This window comes from Thrips palmi, unplaced genomic scaffold, assembly GCF_012932325.1.
Source record: "Thrips palmi isolate BJ-2018 unplaced genomic scaffold, TpBJ-2018v1 HiC_scaffold_15, whole genome shotgun sequence".
NCBI lineage: Eukaryota > Metazoa > Arthropoda > Insecta > Thysanoptera > Thripidae > Thrips > Thrips palmi.
The window spans coordinates 5,299,102-5,322,685 of record NW_023144624.1 but is presented as its reverse complement, the minus strand read 5'-3'; the positions used below and the strand labels follow the sequence as shown (position 1 = coordinate 5,322,685).

The 23,584-nt window shown below is 56.7% G+C and overlaps 1 protein-coding gene across 2 annotated transcripts in view; it reads left to right on the top strand.

Annotated features, from left to right (window-relative positions):
- LOC117641312 (homeotic protein ultrabithorax) overlaps positions 1–23,584 on the top strand; it is a 118,612-nt gene that overhangs the window by 3,999 nt on the left and 91,029 nt on the right. The gene's annotated exons all lie outside the window — the stretch shown is intronic.

Genomic DNA, 23,584 nt, shown 5'->3' with positions numbered 1-23,584 from the left:
TGCACGCGCGCGCGCCGTTCGCGGCGGCCGACGGCCCGGCGGCCCGAAGGTGGCCGAAGACAGTCGAAGGGTAAAGATGGAGGCCTCGGGCTGCAGTGGGCGGGCGGGGGTCCGCGGGGGAGGGGGCGGGGGAAGGGCAGGGGCCCAACCCAGCAGTGAGGGGGCCTTGTCATTTCTCGCGGCTGCGGCATAAATCTTGGCGAGCTGTCATCGTGCGGGGCGTGGCGGGGCGGGTGGGGCGGGTGGGGCGGGGTGGGGCGGGGCGCTGCGGAGGGTGCGGCGGCGGCGCGCCGCGGCAAGGCCCCTCTCCCAGTCTCCATTCCAGTGTAGTCGAGCCAATCGGAAAAATAACAAGAAAATTCATTCCGGAAATTGAGTCCCCCTCTCGCGGCGGTCGTTTGCGCGTGGGTACGCTAATTCGGAGTGAATTTGAGCCATCCCGGACGGCCACACTGTCTGCCTCGCGAACGTGACCTACCGGCACGATGTAAGCCGGCCCCGTGTCAAGACCGGAATGGCTTCACCGACATGGACATAATGTTATATTCCAAATGTAATGATACGGCAGCGCAAAGGCTAGCGCTTGGTGCTAATGAAAGGGGTGGTAAGTTCGCATGTGGCGGGGACGCGCGTAGCGTGACAGCGGACGGACGGACGGACAGACAGACAGACAGACAGACAGACAGACAGACAGACAGCCGGGCCGAGATTCGTGATGAGTGTAATTACCGGCGCAAGAGGTGACGTGGAGCGAAAAGCTCTCCAACTAGAAAACTTTGTCTAATTCTCGTCTTCCGAGATTGGTTCATCCTCGCGGTCCGGCCCGGCCCGGCCAATGTGTCACGTCCTCTGTGTTTACTTGATAAATCGATTTGATGTCTGGCCGTTCCATCTGAGCGGGACGGGCCGACCACCCAGCCGGCGTATGAAACGGAACGGACTGCGCCGCGTCTCGCCGCAGGAACGAGTCGCACTTGATTAATTTCAATAATTATCGGCGCGATCACGGCCGGCCGGTCTCCTACTTTAGACTAAACGGTGTTTTTCGGGGAGGGGGGGGCACCAGTGTGTTGAATTTTCCCCCTCGTTTCACGCCCATCAGATTAACGAGCTACTTGAAGTTCGTTGTTTCAAGTGTTATTTTGGCGGCGCGTTTGGCTACTGCACCTCTTCCTGGCGCGTGTGCCGCGTGGGCTGGCGGGCCTGGCCGGTGCCGCGGCGCTTCGGGATGCCTCCGCTAGGGTGCGCGCCGGTCGCTCCAAATGGTGGCCACCTCGGCTCTCGGCTCGGCCACTGGGTGATTCGAAAACCATTACAGGGACGGCCGGGCCGATGCGCTTTTCCTCTTTGTCTTGTCTGGCGCCGACCGACGGGGCCGGTGAGGCCCTGCTGCAGCAGGGTCACGAAACCAAGGTTTCCAAAACCGCATTTCTCTCGTCGGTGAAATGATTAAGAAATAACGCATGTTGGCCCTCCTGCTGCATTATTTGCACTCGGCAATTTGTGTTCCTAAAAATCGTGACGCCTTTTGCTCGACGCTGGGCCTCGCCGTTTTCTTTTGTCTTTCTTTTTTTTTCGGTCGGCAGCGTCGGCTTTTCCGGTGCGCCTCTCCCTTCCCCTCCCTTCTCCCCCCCCCCTCCCCCTCCCCTCCGTACCCCCACTCTCTCAGGGTTACAACTGCACAAGGTGTAATGGCCCGGACATAACTCAGCCAACCATTTTTTTAATAGCCCGCTAGCGACGGATGAGGCGCCAATGAGACAACGAGGGGCCCTCCGTAAGCGCGCACGCGTTCCCTGGCCACTCAAAGTACTAAGGCGTGCCCTGAAACTGGACGCCTTTCGGCGCCCTGCGTCGCGGGGCATGTCATGTTTCGAGTTGAAGTCATTTTGTAATGCTCGCCGTTTACAAGACATCGACACCCTAACCTGGAATTTGGTCTGGCCGAGCATTCAAGTAATGCAAATCCACTGGGTCTGGCCGGCCGAACGGACGGACGGACAGACAGACGGACTGCTGGCCGCGTAGGTAATCCCATTGATACGTCAAGAAGTCGGGGCGCACGATGAATGTGACGCGCGGCGGACGGGCGGGCGGGCGAGCGGACAGGCAGACAGGCAGACGGACAGGCGGGCGGGCGACGTGCAAGGCGGCAGACAGCCGGACCCTCTGTCCTCGCTGAGGGGTGAGGCCGGCCTGGATTTAGGCCAACAGCTGATCGCGGGGTCGACGGCGAGGTGCGGGGACGACGGCGACCGGGTGGGCGTCTGTCCGCCCCGCCGCGAACCGTCGGAGACGGTGGCGGTCGGGCGGGCCAACCGACCTTGCAGAGGACCAGCCTTGCCCTATGCAGGGCGCCGTACGAACGCCCCGAGTCTCTCTGCTGACTGGTTCCACACGAAGTTTCTTCTCTCTGTCAGTCTCTCTTGCACAGAAACAGCCCGCCCTCTGAGTGCGAGAGAGACTAGAGCTCTGCCGGCTGTGGTCCCCTTGGGCCAGACAGACAATAGTGGGAAGTGTCGCGGAGAGGTGTGGCCCGTACGCCCTTCCTTTCCTGCGGCCTGCCGCGGCCACACCCGAGTGGACGGCCACCGCGGGGCACGGCGTCAGGGCGGCACGGCGTCAGAGCACCACGACGGCTCGCCAGCCCACTTCGGACTGAGGATGAGAGATTTGGCGGCCCGCTCGGGGTAGTCCGGCCGGGGCTCGCCAAATGCGTGGTCAGGGAAGTCGCTCGGGTTTCTTTCGCAACAAATGTATGGTAATTGCAGAGAGAATGTTGCGGCCGTGTCGCCGCCGCCGCCCCCCTGTGTTTTTCTCCACCCGGACCAGAAGGGGGCTGCTTTACCCCCTCCAAATTCAACTAACTTGACCGCGGCGTGGCGCAGCGTGGCGTGGCGGGGCACAACGTCCGAACCATCGCCCTCACACTGTAATTGGTCATAATTGAGGCACGATACCCCCACCCCGCCTCGGGGGTGGGGCACCCCACTGCCTCCCCTTCTCCTTCTTCTCGCTCCGCGGCGATAGGCGACCGTCTCTCTCGCACTCGGTGGTCCCCTAATTAGGCCCCGATAAGTGTCTGGCAGTGTAGCCACCTGCTGTACTGGTATGTGCGGTGGGGCCGCGGTGGGGCCGCGGGCAGCGCGACGACGCGACGCCGCACTGCCCTTGTTTTCTCCCGCGGCATTTTGAAAAAAGCGCGCGCTGCCGTAATTGCCGTGTCATCGAAGGCCAAGGTGACAAGAAATCGTCCCCGCCTCTCGAGTCTCGCGAGACTCGCGTCGGCCGCCGCGACCAAATCCACGCCAACGGCTTTCAAAAACGCTCCATGGCGACGAGTCTTTCTTTTCTCGGGAACGGCGGCAGAAAGTGGTCTGGCCGGACGACAACTCGTGCACCGAGCAGAGGAGACGCGCACCGAATACACGTCCACAGCGCAACTTTTGAACCTTTTTCCCTTTTTCAAACTATTTTTTTCGCGCCGTTCCGGAGCGGCACTGCAAACATCCGTGTCGCCAGCGCAGATTAGCGCATTCTTGGATGACCGGTCGGAAACGGGGGCAGAGCAGCCAGCCGCCTCGGCCTGCAGGCTGCGCTCCGTCTCTCTCGCACTCAGGGGCCGTCGCGTGTGGGTGCGAGAGAGACAGATGCTCGGGAGCAGCCTGCAGGCAGGCACCCCGCATGCACGACGCTGACCCCGACGCCTTCAAGATAAGCAGTGCCGAGCTCGTAACCTTGTGTGCTGAACCAATCGGGACGAGGGACGTCGCTGTGGCTGCGTGTGTGTGCGTGTGTGTGTGAGAGCGAGGGAGGCGATGTAAGGGAATCTCGACGCACACACTCACACACACACGCACTGCGCAAACACGCCGTCCGCCCCACGCTATATATAAAAGGAGTCTCGATGCAAGCAATGCGTTCGCACGGGGGCCCTCCGGTGTGTCTAAACACTTGCTGTAATTATTGATGGCATCTTGAGCCATTACCATAATGCAGTCTCATCAAAGTCGCTGCTCCCGAGACTACACTAGAAGGGCTGGGTTACGCCGTGTGTGTGTGTCCTTTGGGCGTTCGCCTGGATTCGGCAAAAAGACACGAGCTGGCTGATAAAAACAATCTACTCAAATTGATGTTATTACACGCAATTAGGATGTGCGTCGCGCCGTGCGATCCCAGCGTGGCGGCGGGGGGCCTGGCTGTGCCTGACTGTGCCGTGACGCTGACTGGGGCCCTCTGACCACCAATCCTCTTTCGACGGCCGAATTTGAAAGCCAACTCGGGGCGGGTAAAATTTCAAAATGAAGGAAAAATACCAAAATATGGACGAAAAGGAAAAGGGGAGGCTGTACACGCGTTCAGTAACAAGCTACCTGGACACACACAAACTCACTGTTCTCGCACGGCGCACACACACGGACGAAAGTGTGTGTGAGTGTGTGTGTGTGTTCGCGATTTATCGTCTACATGACTGGTCGCCTCGCACGAAGAAGCGTCCTTTTGATTTAAAGACTGATAGTCTGATGTCTGGACGCCTAACAGCGTCTGTGTGTGTGCGTTCGTTCGAAGTAAGGTATTAGAGGGGCGGGGAGAGGAACTGGTCGCCATCGGCCACAAAAAGTCCACGACGCGCGCCCTTGCAGTAGCAGCATATCATATTCCGCTAAGATTCTGCTCAATGCACATGCACTCACGCTCGCTTTCAAGATACGCCTGGTCACCAATCTCCCTTTCGCACAGCAACAAAAAAAAATCTTTCGTCTCAATACTAAAGAAGAAATTTTAAATATAATTTCTTTCTGATATTCTGTTTCACAAAAAATAATTTGGATAATTTTTCACACGCACTTTTCCATAGGTGTTCGTGTATGTGTGTGTCGATGCGAGCGTGTGTGTGCGCGCAGTAGCAACGGCGGCAGGTGTTAATGCGATGAACATGGTGGCCACCCATTTACAGCCACGCACGCCACCCGCGTGAGCTCTTTTACCAACACCAGCCCCGCGCGCCCAAGTTGTTGTTGTTGCTGCTCTTTTTGTTGTTTTCGACGGTGGTGTTGTTGTTGCGCGGCTACTTTGCGTCCAGCTGCTGCAGCGCCTTGAGCCGCACACCGCGCGCGGCAAATATGAATATGAATAATGTGGTTCCACGCATCTGCATATGCTGTGCGTGTGTGTGTGCGAGTGTGTGTGTGCGTGTGCGTGGACTCAAACTTGGCGCCATTGGCAGCGTTTGGATAATCTGGCGGAAGAGTGAGATTAGGCTTCGCCAGTGATACTGTGCGCGTTGGCAGTCCAAATTAAAAACGCTAGTCTTGATAGCGCAGTGCGTGTGGCCGCGGGGTCGGCGTCTTTCGGCCCATTAGCAAGACAGAGACACCAAACGACGTGAAAGGAGTCAAAGAAAGAGCGAGATGGCGCCCATCAGATTGGGGGAGGGTCGCGGGGGGCGAGGGACTTCGCCGTGCCACCGCGAGTGACGGAGAAAACGAAACACGACGAATGCTCGTGGTAATTCACGCCTGCGCCTTCCTTTCCACACATTCAAAAATAAATTATAATTTTATTTTGCGGTTTTACGCGGTTTTTTTTTGTTGCTTGCGCCATGTATCATGCACGCGGGGGTTAGCGAGAAATCCACCCTTGCACGCTTTTCAGACTCCGTTGCCCCCCTCTCCCGCCGCCTCTCCACTTCACCCCCACCACTTTCTCTTTAGCAGACTACATACCGGACGAGTGATGACTTATGACCTGCTCCGGAGAGTTATACGAGCCACCCTTCTGCGCCCTTCCGCCTCCCACCCCGGCTCCCCCGGCTCGCCGTGCACCCCGTGCTCTTGGGGGCTCATTTGGAGGCCGCGCACCCGAATTCACGCGCCAGTCGAGGAATCCAGGCCACTTTGGCGCTGATTTTTCCCGGCCGGGGTCAGAGGTGAACGAATCAGCACAAGGGACAGCAGTACGCAAGGCGCACCGAAAAAAAAAGATTGAAAAATTGACGACTGCGAGGAGGAGTGTCAGTGTCCGTTGCGGAACGCCCACCTTATCGGTCAAAACCATTAATCAGGACTAATTTTGGCGAGGCATAAAGCATGTTCGGATCAGCCGCGGCGTATTGATCTAAGCACTTCGGGTGGGGTGCCGAGGTGGCGAAGAAAGGGGTTGGGTCGGCCGAGTGGAGCCACTATGAGGCGGCCGCCAATTGAAAACAGTTTAAGCGCCGCGCCGCTCCGACTCCGTCAAAACGCGGCGCCCGCTTCATTAATTTCCATGATGGCCGTCTCGGCGACGCGCAGCCACCACGAGGCTCCTCACCAACACCATCCAGCGGGGGAAGCAAATCCAACATCCTCAAAAAACTGCTTTCTGTTCTCGTGACGTTTACACGCCGTTGTTTTGGTCGAATTGGTCGACTTGGAACTCTTTGTCCGCTGCTGCCGTACCCGGGGCGCTCTTGTCAGTGCGCGTGGCCCGGAGCGGCCGGCCGGCCGGACTCCAGCCACAATTAAAACGGTGGGAGGAGAAAAATCGTGAGTGGCCGATTCCCCGTCGGCCACCGGCTCCGTGTGTATGAGTAGCATATCTGGATCTACAGTGTCTCTGGCGCGCTCGGGAGAGTTCCTGGCTCGATAAGAAGAAAGGAGCGGAAATAACGTTAACTCGAGTTAATCTGCTGGTTTGGACCGTCAACATTTCACGTTCGCGTCGCTTAGCCCAGTGCATTGTGTACCTGCACTTCGCGCAGCACACACACACTCACACACAAACGCCCCACTCCTGGCCTCGCACACATACACACACACACTCACACACACACGCGCGCGCTCTCTGGTATCGACTGTTTTCATCTCGCGTTGCACCGTTAGCCGATTCCTCGGGTAATTGCGGAGTTTTTGCCATTCCTGGACAAGCTGCGTGTTCTTATAAAAGCGCTGACCATCCTGGGAAACAAAAGCCGTCCTTTTTCTCCTGTTTTTATTTTCTTTCGCTGCTCCAGCTTCGGGGCTGCAGTTGTTGCTGTATGCTTTTCGACCATTATTTTTCCATCGTGGCTCGTGTTTTCCGCAGCTCCAGGTGGAGGAGGCCTATTTCGCGGAGTGCGTTCGTTCGCCAACTCGAGAGCGTCCCTCCCCGAGTCTCTCGCGAAGCCGCTTCCTGAGCATACCTCCGGAAGGGATGCGGCCCGCTCACCCCCTTCCTTCTGTTCGGCCGGGGGTTGGGAAGGGGTGGGGGCACGAGGGGTAATTGGTCGGGTGGTATTAACAAACTTTTCAACTTCTTCCTCCACAAATCATGCGAGTGTCACTTTATTGCAACGACAGTCCCCGTTCATGCAAGCCTTCCATTCGTCTTCCTCGCTCTCAACTTTTCCGGGACCGCCAATTCATCAAGGCCCCCCAAAAATAATAATTTGGGGGGGTGATCCCCTCCACTGGGAAAAACGGCACGCGGTACGTCGTGTGTGGACGCCTTGACCCCGTTCGGCCACTGTAAATATGCCAGTAATTTATCGCGCTATGTTCTGCTGTGTTATAACCTGCTGCTGCTTTTTCGTACAGGGCGGTGATTACGGCCCTGCGAGGCAGGCTGCGAGGCAGGCAACCAGCATGGCACTGATGTATTTACTGCGTGTAATAACTCGTGATTCCCTTGCTCTGCCCCCTCCTTCTTTTCCTCCAGCCTTCCAATCGATCTTGCTCTCTCTCTCTCGTCCGCTCCTTTGAGCCCCCCTCCCCTCCTCCTCCTGCGGCGTTTCCCTTCACTCTTGATATTCCTTCGCTTTGTTTCTATTTCCATAACCTCCTAGATATTAAATCGTATTGTAATGAAGTGCCATTGGCCCGATAAACGACCAACTAATTCGTAATTGCCGCCATGTAGCCATGGACACACCTCCCCACTCCGCGGCCCCCGGTTCCCCGCGGGCGTATCCATGGCGGAAGGGTCAGCCACCCCCCTCCGGCCCTCCACGCACAGGCTGACGTGCTTGCGGCCGGCGCGCCGTTTTTCGAGGTCTGGGACTCCGGGCCGAGTCCAGGCTGACCCGGCGAGAGCACGTAGCGCGTCGGCGGCCTCAAGAAGCCCTGCCCGCGAGGCGAGGCGAAGCGAACCGAGGAGTCGACAGAAAAGTGACCGTTTGCTCGTCCCGTTGGTCTCTAACTGTGTATCGGCTTAGACCGGGCGCCCCCCTCCCCCTCCGGTAATCACGTGGCTAGTTCTAATTCTAGCGCTTTGCTGCGCTTTGCAGCGCCGCAACTGTGGCCTCCGCGCGGCAGCCGATGCACTGGACGAGCCGCGGGTTCGAGTCCCGGCCGGGCCGTCCGTTTTGCCGCCTTACCTCGCCGTGTTGCGCGGCCGGGCCGGCCGGCGGGGGTGGAAGGGTTACTGCCAGCATTCAATGAAGGGGCGATCCGTCATTGGCGGATTAAACGGCCAGGGCTATCCTGGCGATTCAGCCCTACACTGCCACAAATTAATTGCCGACGCATAAATCCGCGGCAGTGGCGGCCGGCAGGTCAGTTGGCTGTAAAGAGTGTGAGTCCGGCCAGGCCGGCCGGCCAGCCGGCAGGCCAAACAGTTGCAACTTTGTGGGTAATGATGATCTTTGCGACGACACCGTCCGGGCGTCCGGGACGAGCGTGCTCTTTCATTACCGCCACGGTGGCGGCACTCCGCCGGGGCCTCCCACTTGTCCTTGCCGTTCCCGGACATCGCCAGCCTTTTGTTTGATTTACCGGCAGGTTGGTAGCGCCGCCTCCGGCCTCCGGGCCTGCCAACCCCTTGTGGTCACTGACCCTCCCCCTGTCGGGGCCCTGGCCGTGCCCAGCCGAGCGGCGCAGAAAATACACTTGCAGTGCACAGCCTCGAGGATGAAAGCTGGGCCTCGGACCCTCGGACGCGGCACGGCGACATCGGTGACGTCACGCGGCCGCAACCCCCGACGGCGGTGTCCAAGGTCGGCGGCGACCCTCCGGCCGGCTAGCGCGGCTAGGCCACCCGCTGATCCGCACGCAACACCGCCTTTTATCGCGTCCCTTCCGCCAGCTTTCTTTCGTTCTCTTTTTATTTCGTCGGGTCCCTCGCTGTAAATTGTTACTTCACCTTTCTTCCATCGGTCAGCGCCCCCGCGCACCTTCCGCGGAAACCTTGAACGTTTTGTCTTGTTTGTGTCGGTGATGACTGCATAAGGCGGACCGTTTTGTGTCCGTTTTACCTGCACCCGGTGACCGAGACCTGGACCACGCGATCCTTGCGTAACCGCCAGCAGAAAGAAAATTGCAGAACCACGACTTGCGAAATCCCCTTGCTTTTCACTTACTTTTACCCATCTGCGAGATTTTCCATTTCCCGCGTTTTCCCTCCCTTCCGCTGATCCACCCTCGGACCATTGTCGGTGCATACAATCCGTGTAGTATTACCGAACGTTCGCCGAGCTCCAGCTTTTGTCGCCGAGGCTCCCCCCCCCCCCTCTCTCTCTCTCTCTCACACACACACACACACACACACACTCACCCAGGCCAACTGAGGGAAGAAGCCACTGCGTGCCGCCATGGCGACCCCTTTTGTTCACGCAAGTCGGCTGCCCCCTCTCAGCTGTTCGCCACCCCCGCCCCCGTTTCCCGACTCCGGCTCGGCTCGGCGTGGCGAGGCGCGCGGAACGCTGCTTTTGGCTCCGATTGTCCGTCGTGTATACACGGTGTCGGAGTGTACAGTCGGTGTGAAAATAACGTTGTCGGCCGCTAATTGCCCCGCCTGTACTTTGTATGTAGGCCGCGCGGTGTCATTGCCGATGCTTTTGGAGAGGGCTGTAACTCCGCCGGCTGGAGCGGCAGCTACGCCACGGCTGCGCCGCACGCCGTCGCATTGCATATTCATCACTCCGGATCACTCGCTGCAATTATTCGCAGCAATCTCGGCAGGAATCCGGCTAGGAGTCCGCTCGCATGATTGGCGGGGCTTTCCCTAAGGGCCGCGGAAAACTGAAAGGAAGAAAAACCGAAGGAAAACCCGGGAAAGCTTCGTGACCTTTCCGAAGCGAACAGTGGGAACTATTGAACCGCCTCGGATCCGATATCGTCGATCTCTCTCGAAGATTTGAACAAATTTGGACCGGGGCGGCCGCCATGCTCATATTTTCGTGGGCCGGCCATGTTGTCAGTCGGACAGCGCGGTCGCTTATTTATTGCCCCGATGTTGGTATCGTAGGCCCGGGCATTAATCATCCGAGTACCAACTTAACAGTCGGGTATCGGCTGCCCCACGTAGTTCATTAGATAACTCCAGTGTTGCCAAATCTCTCCCACTCCCCCTGCCAGGGAAATATTCAAATGAACGCGGCGTCCTGAGCCCTCGGCCCTTGTAGCAAGTAATAGGTTTTTCCAGCCGCGGGTAGCAAAATCTCGCTGCCGAAAAAAAGAAACTTAAAAAAAAGATCTTGTTACTTATCGGGGATCAGATTTTGAGAATGCGCCGGCCGGTACTCCCTTGCTGGCAGTGATTATTGCTGTCCGCCCCGTCTTTTTGTTTTCGTGTATAATCTGTCCCATGCTTGATGAATTACGCGCTATGGGTGGAGCCGATCGTGGCGTACGTTTAATAAAGGGTACGCTTCGTCTTTAATTCCCCGAGGTCCCCGCGGAGGTATCGCATCACGGCCGTGCACCGCGGTACAGTCACTCCGGGAAGTTCCAAGACAGCGTGCGTCATAAGTGAGGTTAGAAAACGGGCTGGAGTACTTGAAACGATTTCGGATATCGGGTCGTGATTTGGAGAGCGGCCCGTTCTTGCGGTCTTTCGCACCTCATCGGCGAGCGTCTCTGTGTGTGTGTGTGTGTGTGTGTGTGTGTGTGTGTGTGTGTGTGTGTGTGTGTGTGTGAGCGTGCGTGTCTGGTGGAGGAGGCGCTCCCCTCGCCGGGCCGGCCGTGCACGGGCCTCTGCACCCTATCATCAACACGGGGACGGGGAAGCCGGGGGTGCCCGCGCGTTCGTGCCCGTACATGTAATGTCTACCTATATCGGCGCGCGGGCCGCGCGGGCATGCCGAAGATGCCTTGCGTCTGGGACTGTACGGGAAAGGCGGCCTTGTGACGCATGGCGCCGGTTTGAATGGGGCACCCCTTCGCCAGGTGACGGCAGGGGCCGGACTCGCTGGCAAGCTTGCAAGCTCCGCTTTTCTGCAAGCGCGCTGGAATGCCATGGCTGCTGTCCACCCGGTCACTCTGTCTCTGTCGCACTCACGGGGCGTGGCGTCTGAGTGGGAGGGAGACGGGAAACGGCGAGACGCTCGACTGCCGCTCAAACAGAACCGCCGAGATGAACCACTACACGTGTGCGTCGCCGTCCGGGCCGTCCGGGCCGTCCGGGCGTCCCGCAGGAGGCACTACTTTACGTGGGAACGGGCGCTGCTGGCCTGCTGGCCGACCAGACGCGCGGCCCGGCAAGAGCGCCGTAACTGCAGGCCGTGCCGCCGCAAGTTGCGTGGCCGCCGAAGGCCGGCGCCGGTAGCGAGCGGAGCAAGCGGCGACGACCGAAACATGTCTTGGAAACACGATATCAGCTGGCGGGCCGAGGGCGGGGCGAGGGGCCAATCTAGGGGCCGCTAGAAGAGGGTCTTTGGCGGCGTGGCGCGGCATGGCGGCGCCGGGGCGACCTGCGGGGTGGCTGCCGGCCGACCGCCGCCGGGGTGTGCTTCTGGACGCCATCATTTGTCGCCACCAATTTCTATACGGCCTCCCAGCACGACACGCCGAAGATGACGGCCCGCCCTTCACCCCGACTCGGGACGGGCAAGGACAGCCCGCGTGGGTCCTTTCACTTTCGGCTTGATTACACTCATCACCGCCAGTCACACGCTTCCCCGCTCTGCGGTTCCTGCTGCTTTTCGAGAAAACGGCCATTTGTTTTCACTTTCGTGCCGGGATTTGTGTGACCGCGTTTGCTCCGTCGAGTGTGGCAGTCGCGGTGACGCCAGACCGCGGCGACGCGTAGGCCCGCTGGCTCTCCGACCTCTCCGACGAGCGCGTCGCCCGCCAAATGAAAAGAAAAACAATAAAAATCGATACGGAAAATGATCATGGCGGAGTGATGAATAATCACAATGCACACGCACGCACACACAGACGAGCGCACGCCGCGCCGTGTTTTGTTTTTGTTTTGTTTTTGTTTTTGACCCGAGGCGCCACCCGGCGTAATGACGCTGTTGTGTCGCGCGACGCGACAAGTGCGCAAAAGAGACGAACACGGAATTTGAAGGGAGACCAACTCGGCGAGCCTGGTGTTCAGCCAGCCAGCCAGCCTGCCATTGTCACGTGACTCAGCCATTATACGTGTCAGTCAGTCCGTACGTGTAGCCTTTTTTTTTGCGTTTCGTCGTCTAGTTCTTTTTCCGCGTGCGATGCAGATATGGCCGACTGATCGATGCGCACGTGTCGACACGACACCGGAAGGTCGTTGCGGCGGCGTGCTCTCAAACAAAAACAAAAACTTTTTCGAAATGCGGCGGCGCGGCCTTGGCGGCGGACGGTTCCCTCGCGGATGCCATGCCTTGACGCGGCGTGTGACAGTGTCAATTTAATTAGTCCTTACTGCTTCCTGCTGCCGCTTCCTGGACTATTACCCCGCCATTGCGCTTGACGAGGCTGACCGGGTCCATCACGACGGACTCCAGGACGTCTGCCGGGGCAGCACATGCTTTTCGGCGGCCGGGAGCGCGGGTTAGGTTAGGTTAGGTTAGGTTAGGTTAGGTTAGGTTACACTTGGCGGGCCATGGCCGCCCCGTCGTCGTCGGCCGCCTCGCCACCTCGGCAGGTGCGCAGTGTAACAAGGCCTGCAAAAGCAGAGCAGTCGGGTAATTACAACATGTCTCGCACTCTAATCGGTCAGGCGGCCCGCCGTGCCACGCCGTGCCACGCCCCGCTGTGCGCGCTGTGCGAGCCTGTCTGGCCGCGCGTCTCGAATGGCAAACACGCAGTGTACGTACGTACGTGCCTTCCAGTGCCTCCCAGGGCCTTCCAGGGCCTTACCAGCGGCACGGTAGCGACGGCCATAGCGTCACGGCACAGCGAAAGGGCGTGGTGCGGCGCGCGGGGTATGACAAATCCACCTGCTGCTGCTTTTATTTTTGAATCGGACCAATCGGCGGCGTCCTTGTCGTCGGCGACGTCGGCCGCGGCTATGTTGTTGTTGTTGTTGCTGGTTCTGCTTCTTCTGGGTTCAAACCCGCCGCCGCCACTGCCGTGCGCGCTCGGTCTGTCAGTGAGCGCCGCGCGAGTGTGTTTGTGTGTGAATGTGTGTGTGTGTGCGTGTGTGTGTGTGTGTGTGTGTGTGTGTTTACGGCCGTAAAGAACGATTAGCGCACGCCTCGATCGAGATCCAACCGATAGAGGTTTGCTTGCTTAGACCCCTAGAAAGTGCGGCAGGATGTGTTTAACAACAACAACAACAACAACAACAGCAACTGGGCCGCCCCATTTTGTCGATCCGCGGTGCATTCCTCATGACGGCCCGGCCGGCCGGCCGCAGCGAGGGCCGCCATTGCATTTCGACCGTCTGCGGGTGGTCACGCAAACTGCATCATATCCTGTGGAGATGGACACAGTTTAGCCCACTTAACCCTTTCGCTGCGCACACACGCACATACACGCACACACACACGGTGCCCGAACCGCCCTCATCGTAATAAACATCCCAATGAGCAGAGGCAACCGCCTCCTCCATTCGGCAGTGGTTGTGTCGCGCGCAAGATTTAGAGGAGAAAGAGGGGCATTCCTGCGCCAATATCAATCTATCGCGAAACATTGTTGAACCACACACACGCCGCGCGCGCCGCGCCGTGATGCGGGGGCCATCTGTCTCTCTTGCACGCCCCATGACAAGCAGCTCGCGCTTCGCGAGTCCCCCCTCCCCGTCTCTCTCTCTTCTCCGCGCACTTAATTAGTCCCTCTTGCGACACATAAATTCATCACCTCCTCCTTCATTTTCTATTTCAGGGCCGTAAATAAGGCTAAAGCTCCGGGAGCTGGAGTGGGGGGAGGGGGCGCCACCGGCGTCGCGGCCACTCGGCAGGTCTGGCGGCTGTTTCTGTCGAAAACGCGTGTATCGGCGTGGAGAGCGCGGCGAAGATGGACGGGTTTTTGGCGCCAGTTTTCGCAGTCCAATTTTCCGCCGTGGAATTAGGTGTGTAAATTGGCGGCTTCCGATGCAAGCGGACGATCCAGCCGGCCTACTCCAACCCGCCGCCGCCGCGCCGCCGCGCAACGGACCTGCGCGGCTCAAAAAAGTTTCAGACGCGTCCCTTCTTGCACAGACAAAATAGTCCCGAGTAGGTAATTTTAATCAACACGTCGTTGATTTAAATTTAGATGATTCCGGCCGCCTTGCTTCCTTTCTCAGGGAGGGACAGGGAAGGGGGGCGTCCGAAAAGGGCGTGTGTGCACACCGTGGCCGCGTCCGTCCGCACGCAGTCCGCGGGGGGCAGCCACGCAATTAAGCCTTAAATTACAAGATGACTGATTACCCCCTGCACGGCCACACTGCCGTGCCACACGGCCCGGGTCACGAGGCGTCGCGAGGCGTGGTGGCGTGGCGTCCACACGGCGACGCCATTCCGAGCACTGCAATCGGCGAGCGAGTCCAAACACTCGGTCCGCACCGCAGACAGCGGACGCGTGCAAAGCAAGCCACCCGGCCAGCAGCGCCCCAGACACTTTTTACCCGGACTGTACCGCAGGCAATCCATCATGGCCGCCATTACTCGGCTGTCGGTCTGTAAGCCTGCGCCTCTGCCGCCCGCCCGCCCGTCCGTGTGAGCCTGTGCGTGTGTGTGTGTGAGTGCGTAGGGCCAGGCCGCCGCCTCACCCGGACCGGTCGCTGCGCCTCGGGCAAACTCCAGTTCCTATTGGCCCCGACCGCGTCTCGCGCGCAGCAGCGCTCCCAGCATGCATTGCGCGGGACACGTCTCGGCCCGAAAAATATTCCAGGCCAGGCTGAGGAAAAAATGACGTAACGGGCAAATTTTACGCTGGAAAAAAAATAATTAAAACGCAGCTGTCCTTGTGTCGAGTGTCCTTGTGAGTGCAGCGGCCAAGGTGTCAGAATCACTGCACTGCATTTCGGTTCAATGGCAGCGCGATGGGCCCAGAATGCGAGTGAACCCCGTCCCACATTATGTCTGTCTGTCTCCCTCCCTCTCCCGTCCCACATTATGTCTGTCTCCCTCCCTCCCTGATATGGTCTCCGACAAAGCGGGCGGTGTAATTCCAGGTGAGAATGGGCTGACGACAAGGTGCAGCAGCGCTTCAGGAAATTCTTACGGTGCGACAGAGAGAGCGCGAGAGAGGTGCACACATGGGAAAGGGGGAGGGAGAAAGAGATCTATGGCTGTTCCTCAAAGCTACCTGCTCGGACACCGTCGGCCAGCCTGTCTGGGCCGATCAGTCGAACGCAAGGCGACTGGGCATGGCGTAATCGGCTGAAAATCAGGTCGTTTCGGCCACCTCGATCGACGGTCTGACAACACGGTCACCGGGGGCGGCGGCGGCGCGCTCCGGATCCAGTTTCTGTTTCGGAAACGGCCAAGCGAATTCCACAACCTAGGTCAAGGTCTCTGGAAAGTGGTCGGCAGGGCTTGGAGCCGCGCTGGCGTCGCTTCGGAGGCGCGTTTTCGCCCTAGCGTCGAAAATGGGTGTGCGTACAGGTAGTTTCGTTGGCCTAGACGCGCGAGGCCGGGAGGCCAGGACAGGTCAGCCCGGCCGGCTGGTCAGACAGGGGCAGGGGGGATCCCTGGTGGTCAGGCACGTTAGAGGCTCTACACCTTCAAAACAACACGCGCGCCGTTGCTCGGATATTTGATTCTTATTTTTCCAGTTGTGGAATTTCGGGATGAAGCCATTGCGGCCGGCCGCGGCGTCCGGTAGCGGGTGGGCCGACACTGCAAAGATATCGGCCGGCCGGGCGGCGGTTCTAGCGTCGCGGCGGGGACCCACATCGTTTAGACGAGCGTCACGTGGTCGCCGCCAAGAACGGCGTACGTCGCATCGCGGCCCCAACAAGATACGCGCCCTGGAGGGAACATGGCCGCGGCAGCATTTCACGCACGTGACAAAATTACGCTTTTAATGGCTTCATTATGCCTCCCCGGGGACCCACATGCCGTACCGGCCAGGCCGGCCTGGTCAGCCTGGCAGCCCGCACGCGAAAGGACCTTTCCGTTTGACTTTTGGAGGCCGGGGATTGAGCTGCAGTCTGCGCCCCGGCGGGTGCCGCCCCCAAGGGGGCTGCGTAGGCCCCGCCCCGCCCCGCCTCGCCCCGCATTAGGTCTTCATCAACTACTATAACGCATTCCGTTTAGATTAACCTGGACCTTTCTATTTCGTTTTTTATTTCGGCCCCCAAACGTGAGGGGCACTTTTTTAACGTTCGCGTTGGGATGAGTTATGGCGGCCGAGCGGTCCGAATAGAGATGTATGGCAGCGGAAGGAGTGGCGGTGCCGGACAGGATGACCGTAATGCGCAGACGGGCGGCCGGACAGACGGACGGACAGGCGGACAGACCGACGGACGCGGCCGGCGGTTCGAGAAAACACACACAACCCTTGTGTCGGTTTCTTGGCGGGGTCGTCTCCGCTGCTCCGGGGTGGCGACTGGCCCCGCATTACATGCGTCCGAGGCGCGTTCTGATTTATGTCTCGATGAGTCGCGACGCCGATTCGGCACAGTCCTCGTGCACCTTCGGCTCCGGTCTCGGCTTGCCTCCCCGGAGGAGCCTCTCCTCCGGCTGGAGCCGGGAAAGGTGACCACCGGATTGTTTGCCTTGGCTGCGGTTTGCTGCCCTCCGCGGCCGCGAGGAGCAAGCAGCGAGCAGCCATGGCGTGGAATCGGTCACAGACCTTTATTTAGCGATCCCCGCTTTACTTCACCGGCTGGCTGGGAGGCTGGCTGCTTCTCTTGACCTTGTGCACCGCGCACAAAAAATCAATAAATAAATACGAGTCTTCAATCTGAACTTAAAATTACCGTTTGTTGTTTTTGTTTGCAGGTAAGCGGCAGTTGGTTGTCTCCCGGATGCATATCATCGATTGGTTCGTATTGAAAACGGTGCCGCCGCTCGGACGTCGGCGTCGTCGGCGACGTCGGTGACCCCGCCGGGCCGGGCGAGCTGGCCGCCGCGGCTGGGCCACCCAGCTGACCACTCCACGCCACCATTCCTCCTCCCTGCAGACTCACTCAACCCGTCTCTGTCGCACTCATGGGCCGCCTTATGGACGTGCAAGAGAGACAGAGCGACGAAAGCGCCTTTCGAAAACGGCCCCTCGACGCCGTCCATAAATAAGCCGCGTGTGGCTCCGGAAGCCGGGCCAGCGTCGCTGCACTCCTCGCCGGAATGCCGGCACCGTTTTCTGCAGTGTGCTGGCTGGCTGGGCCAGTGGCTCTGCCGGTGGAGGCGGTGGCCGGCGCGGTCGACGGCCACCCGACGCAATAGCGCACACAACGGCCGCGGCCTTGGCCTTGCCTCCGGGAGGACCGGGACGGACCGAAAGTCCCCAAGGACGCCGCCGTTGTGCTCCAGCTGTTTTCGGGTCATTCACAGAAAGCAGCGAGGGGTGGCCGACTCCAGAAATTTCCGTACGAGGAACATGTTCCGGACGGAACATGTTGGAACATGTTCCAATTTTGGGAACATTTCAGAACATCTTGGAATAGAGGGAACATCGGAAACATCAGGAACATCGGAAACATTTGGAATTATCTGGAAATATGTTGGAACATTTGGGAACATTCGGGAACATTAAGGAACATCTTGGAACATCTGGCAACATCTGAGAATATTTAGGGAACATCTCCAGATTACCTCCATTGCTGTCGAATGCAAGCGTGAACTAGTCGTCTCACACTTGCAAGCTGGTATGGTTGTCCCTGGTACAAATGCTACGGGTCATACGCTTGGCTTGCAAGTGTGAGGAGGAGACATCGGTGTCTCGCACTTGCAAGCGTGACACAAACGTGAGTCACTTTTGGAGCTGCTTAAAAAATTTTGGTTGCATTTGACTCTACTGGGGAACCCAAAACTCGGTCTGAGGTCAAAAATGATGTCATTTTCGTTGTCAGCGGACCCGAAAACATGTGAAACACTATGAAATTCAAATTAAGATCACATTTTCATCGATTTTGACCCCGCCGACTCGAACCTAGGTCTGCGGTAAAAAGAGATGTGATTTTCATCATCAGACCACCTCTCAAAGTACTTGTTCAATAAATTTAATGCTTTTGTCGTATTTGGCCCCACACTGTTAAAAATGTTATGAATTTTCATTACAAATATGCATTGAAAATTCATGAACGCAATTAAATTTCATAGCGGCCATAAAATTTCATAAATATAATGAAATGTCAGAACACATTCCATGAAACGTTATAATATCTCCTTGAAAAATCAAGTCTGCAATGAAACGTCAAGAGATTTGATGAAAAGTCAAAACGTGAAACTACAAATTTAGTGTGGTTCTGAAAATTTATAACCAAGATATAAAATTTCATGTCGGTCTTTGACTTGTGATGGGCAGGTTTTAATGGCTCTTACACTGATAAAAATTTTGTCATAACTTAGCGACACATTTATTGCTAACTTTTTTAGCGACAAGATTTGTTGTGGAACAAATAGCTTGTTAAACCGTAGTCGTATTGGAACTAAGGGATAATTTCACAACGACTAAATTGTAATAACGCACCAACAATAACACATCAACGACAAGTATTGAAAGTCCAAAAGGTATTTTGTAATGTCTGCGACAACATTCATAGAGTACTTTTGTCGCTAAATTTATTTAGCATGGTTTTTTTAAACATTAGTAATTTCCCTATGACTTAGAAGAACAAAATAGATGATTATTCATAATTTGCTTTAATTGAGCAGATAATTGCAAAAGATGTTGTTTCCACACAAATTGTATCGTAAAGAGTGATAACAAGAATTTTGTCCTTCAACGACAAAATGTCGCTTACCAGACTCAACGACATTTGTTTCGCTTTGGTTTATGATGAAATTCTATGTTTTGGAACGACTAAATTTTCACTCATCTGATTATTTCTGTACAACCAATTTTTAACAGTGCACATTGCCCGGGTGGAAGGAACTTCAGGTTTGACTGAGTTTGAAGCTAATCGTGATTCGGAATATTCCTATGCTCTTCCCTGAGTAAATGTAGCGTGATAATATGAGTATAGTAAATCAAACGTCGCACCAAAAAAGAATTTTAGTATCATTTAACGCAAAGTGTGGTCAATCCACTGCTCACATGGTGCGGCCTGTCAGCCACCTGGGCTCAAAGTCAGGTTTCAAGAAGCTGCCGCTAGGTGGCGCTCGGAGTGCCGTGTTCGTTCACTTGTAAGTTTTGCCTATTCATTTAAGTAGAATCAATATTTTTTTCAAAAGTTTATCCTTGGTTACCTAAGTGAATATCTACTCTAGACGTATGCTTAAAGTGTTAAACAAAATATTACTCTGAAGTCGAGAAAAACGCAGAACCATGTTGCGACTCGCTGGCGCCTACAGTCGGCCATTGGGTTAGGTCCAGCGAGAGCCTCCTCGTGATTGTGGTACATCTTGCCACCAACTCATGTCACTGAGTTACGCTCCGGTTTAAGATCTATGTCTAAGGTGGATGTAGCCCGCTTGCAAGTTTTAGAACTGGTGTTGAACTAAGGGTCAAGATACCGGTCGAGATTACATCACCCATTTATGAAATACAATACCACAATTGGAAATAAAATGTCAAAACTTGCATATGAATTTTCATTAACAATTTAATGAAGTTTCACAACACTTTGCTATGAAATTTCATGGTGATTTTCTGCAATGAAATTTATTTCATTGCAGAAAATCGCCATGAAATTTCATAACAGAAAAGTGATAATAATTACATTAACATGTTATGAAATTTCAATCCGAATTTTTTAACAGTGCACCTAAAGTCGAACCTGGGCCCAAACTTCTTCGATTGACTCAAAATGGACCGGTTGACCTTGCCCCGTCGCCCCGTTTCCAAAAACACGCCTCTTTTCTATTCTAGTTCTGTAACTGGATCCTACTTTGCCCCGTGGCACCTGCACTGTGGCAAAAAGGTACGGAAAATTCTGTTAATTTTTTTGCCAGGATTCTCCGTAGCCCTCTTATCAATATTCTCCGTAGGCTCTTACAGTATTCTCCGTAGGGCCGTACAGTATTCCCTGTAAGTCCGCACAGTCTTCTCCGTAGGACCTGGAAGACTGTATAGTCCTACGGAGATCACTGTAAGGTCCTACGGAGAATACTGTGCTGTCCTACGGAAAATACTGTAAGAGCCTACGGAGAATATTGATAAGGGGGCTACGGAGAATTACCACAAGCTGTTTACAGAATTTTCCGTAGCTTTTTGCCGCAGTGTGCAGCAGTGCCCCTGGGCCTCGCATCGAAAAGCCGTCTCAGGATATAGTTCATTTGGTCCTCCACACACACCAAATTTGGAGTAGATCGGACCGCGGCAATTCCCCTCGTCCCCCTTATACGTTTACACACGCACACGCGCGCGCGCGCACACACACACACACACAAACACATTCATTCATTCATTCATTCATTCCAAGTACGTGACATCACGTTGAAACGAAAGTGACAAAATGTGGCATTGTCACATTCGTTTGAATGTGAACGTGCTAAATTTTGGCCGATTCACATCTAAACGAATGTGACTCAATGCTCAAACGAACGTGACATCGTTTCAACCTGATGTCTCGTACTACGAATGAGAGTGTGCATCCGACCATCCTGACACGGGACAGGCTAAAAAAGATATAATAAACCGGAGGAACACAAGGAACATTTTGGAACATTAAGGAACATTTGGGAACATCTGGGAACATTGAGGAATACTGGGAACATTTACACATGGGAACATTGGGAACATCTGGGAACATTTTTCGGAACATTTGACCGATGTACGAGGAACATCGAAGTCGGCCACCCCTCGGAAAGCAGCATCGGCCTGGTCGCATCCCGGACTCGGTTCCTTGAGAGAGAGTTTTTGCAGTGCAGCCACGGTGACGTTTCGTTGGCCGCGCTACACGGGCTGCTTCTGGGGCTGCATCGGCATGGCGCGGAGCGCGGAGCGGAGCAACCCCTTCGCTAAGCTGTTGTCGCAAGCCGCGCAAGCTGCGGCCCCCGGCCCTCTCTCTCGCACTCGCTCTCGCCGCGAGGACCCGAGCGCCGCCTCGCCGCTTCGGCAGTCCGGCCGAACGTTGCCGAGCGGCGAGCCGAGCGAGCGCCGCTCCGCCGCTCCCGAGTTGCGTTTTATGGTTTGTTTATATTGCCGGCGGCCCGGGCCGGCCCGCGCGCCGTAGCGTGGTTGTGCCCTTGAAGAGGGAGGGCAGGGCCCCGGCGAGCGGGAGAGGGGCACGCCGAGTGCAAGGGCACGTCCGCGGGGAGCGCGACGCCATCGGCGACCTGGCGCCGCGACGGTGACGCCACGCGACTTTCCCCGGTGGTCCCGATGAGTTTCTCGAGTCGATCCTGGAGGAGGCGAAGGTGTCTGCGCGGCAGTAGCAGTGATGGCCTGGCAAATCGAGTGGCGCACGCGACCGCGGCCCCGACCGAGCCACGCCGATGCCGCCTCGTCGCTGTGTCTCTCTCGCACCCCTCCGAGACGCCCCTCGGAACCAGTGTGGGCCCCCGCGCCCCGCGCCACATCGACCCGAACCTTGTTATCCGAGGAGATGAGTAAAGTTGCCTTCCTTGTTCCACGGCCAGGAAGAAGGGACGCAAATCGGATGCACCGCCACCTGGCCGGGAGAGGGGGGGGGAGGGGCGCGGTTCCGCCAGGACCTTTCGTTTTTGCAACTTTTCATAATCGATGGCTTCACATTGTTTTCCGGGACCGGCTCGTGGGGTGGGAGGGGAAGCCTTGGCCGACACTTGGCTCGGGGGAGGCGGCCCCACCCCTTGCCCACCCCTTCCCCCCACCCCCGCGCCATACTTTCCTCCATTGTTGGAACAGTGCGGTACGCCTTGTTTGCGAGCAAGTTTACCTATTCATCATTACTGCGGTATAGTTCGTTCCCGCTTTATGTAACCGAGCCTCGAACGGAGCGCACCTCGCGGCCTCGGTCGTCCCCCCGGCCACGGCGAGCCAGCTGATCCGGCCAACTTGGAAGGGTTTCCTCGTCGAAGGTCCAATTTCCGGTGGAGGAGCGCTCTCATTCAAACAAAGTTGCCGTCGGCGCCACTAGAATTTGGACCAATTAGAAGCCGCGTTGCTGTTGTTCGAACGGCTAGACGTTTCTTTCTCGTGTCTTCTCCTCTCGAACCAAAGTCTCGATGTTTATCGCCGGCTCATTACACCGCACTGTACTGTATTGTTGCTGGCGCGCGTAGGAGGGAAGACCAGGGAAGGCCGTGGAGGGAATCCGAGGAGATGGGGCCGATGGTCGCGTCCGAGGCGGTTCGATTCGCGTCCCGTTTCGGACGCCGCGTGCTCCACGAGGTGATAGCGAGTATCTCAGGGCCAAGGACCGAGCGGACTGAGCCGTGTTGACGTCCGACTTGTTGTTCGACAAGTGGAGCACTTTTCATTTATTTTGCGTGACGGGATTGTGGGTGCACTGGAAGGAGGGGGCACTGTAAGCCGTCCTGGCGGCCGAGGCTTGCGCAGGTGGCAGCATCTCTCCGCAGACAGTGTCTTGCGTCCACCTGCCGCTTCGTACCATGCCAGCAGCCATGTCGTTGGTGGCGGTAAAGAAGGATTGAAACGAACAGCAAAAAAGATTTTTTTCCCCTCCCAGGCCGGATTTACACAAAGTAAACGCTTTTGCGCGGGAATTTAAGTGAGTGATGGATGTTATAGCGGGGCCGCTTCGCCTGGTATCGATCGCCATCAATTCCGGGCTAAGTTATGTTCATGTCTCAGTCGCACCCCTTGCCCATAGCGGTGCGCTGCCACGGCGAAAATACCGGCAGAGTTCGCGATTGAAAACCATACCTGCCCGATGCTAATGAGTGCGACAGAGAGGCTCCCCGGTTCCCCCGCGAGTGCGACAGAGACGGAGACGGGGCACGCTCCCAATAAAGTCACACAGCTAATGCCCCATCCGACTAATTTGGCGTTAAAACGCGTCAGGCTCGAGCAGGTGACAAATTCTAATCCCGGAGCCTTACCACCACTATGCTGGGCTGCGTGCGGACGACTGTCTCTCTCTCTCTAACCTGAGCGTTGCTACGCGGTCTCTCTCTCTCTCGCTCGAGCGTTATCAAGCGGCGGACACTGATGAGAAATTCGTAGGCAGCTGCACTACTCCGGCCGGGAGCCAGCGCCTGTCCCGAGTCGGGCCGGCACGTCGTCAGAGAGAGTATTTAACGACCCGACTGTCTCGGCGGAACAAGAAACAAAAGAGGCAAAACGAAATCAATAATCGGACTGATAGTCCAGTGTGCGCGGCACTCCGCGCGGCACAGAAACAGGAATTAAAATGTCGAAGAGATAATGGTGACCGCGAAAAAATCCGCCCGCAGTCGTTTGTCGAATGTGAAGGAGACACCACAACGACCACGACTCTTGGGAAT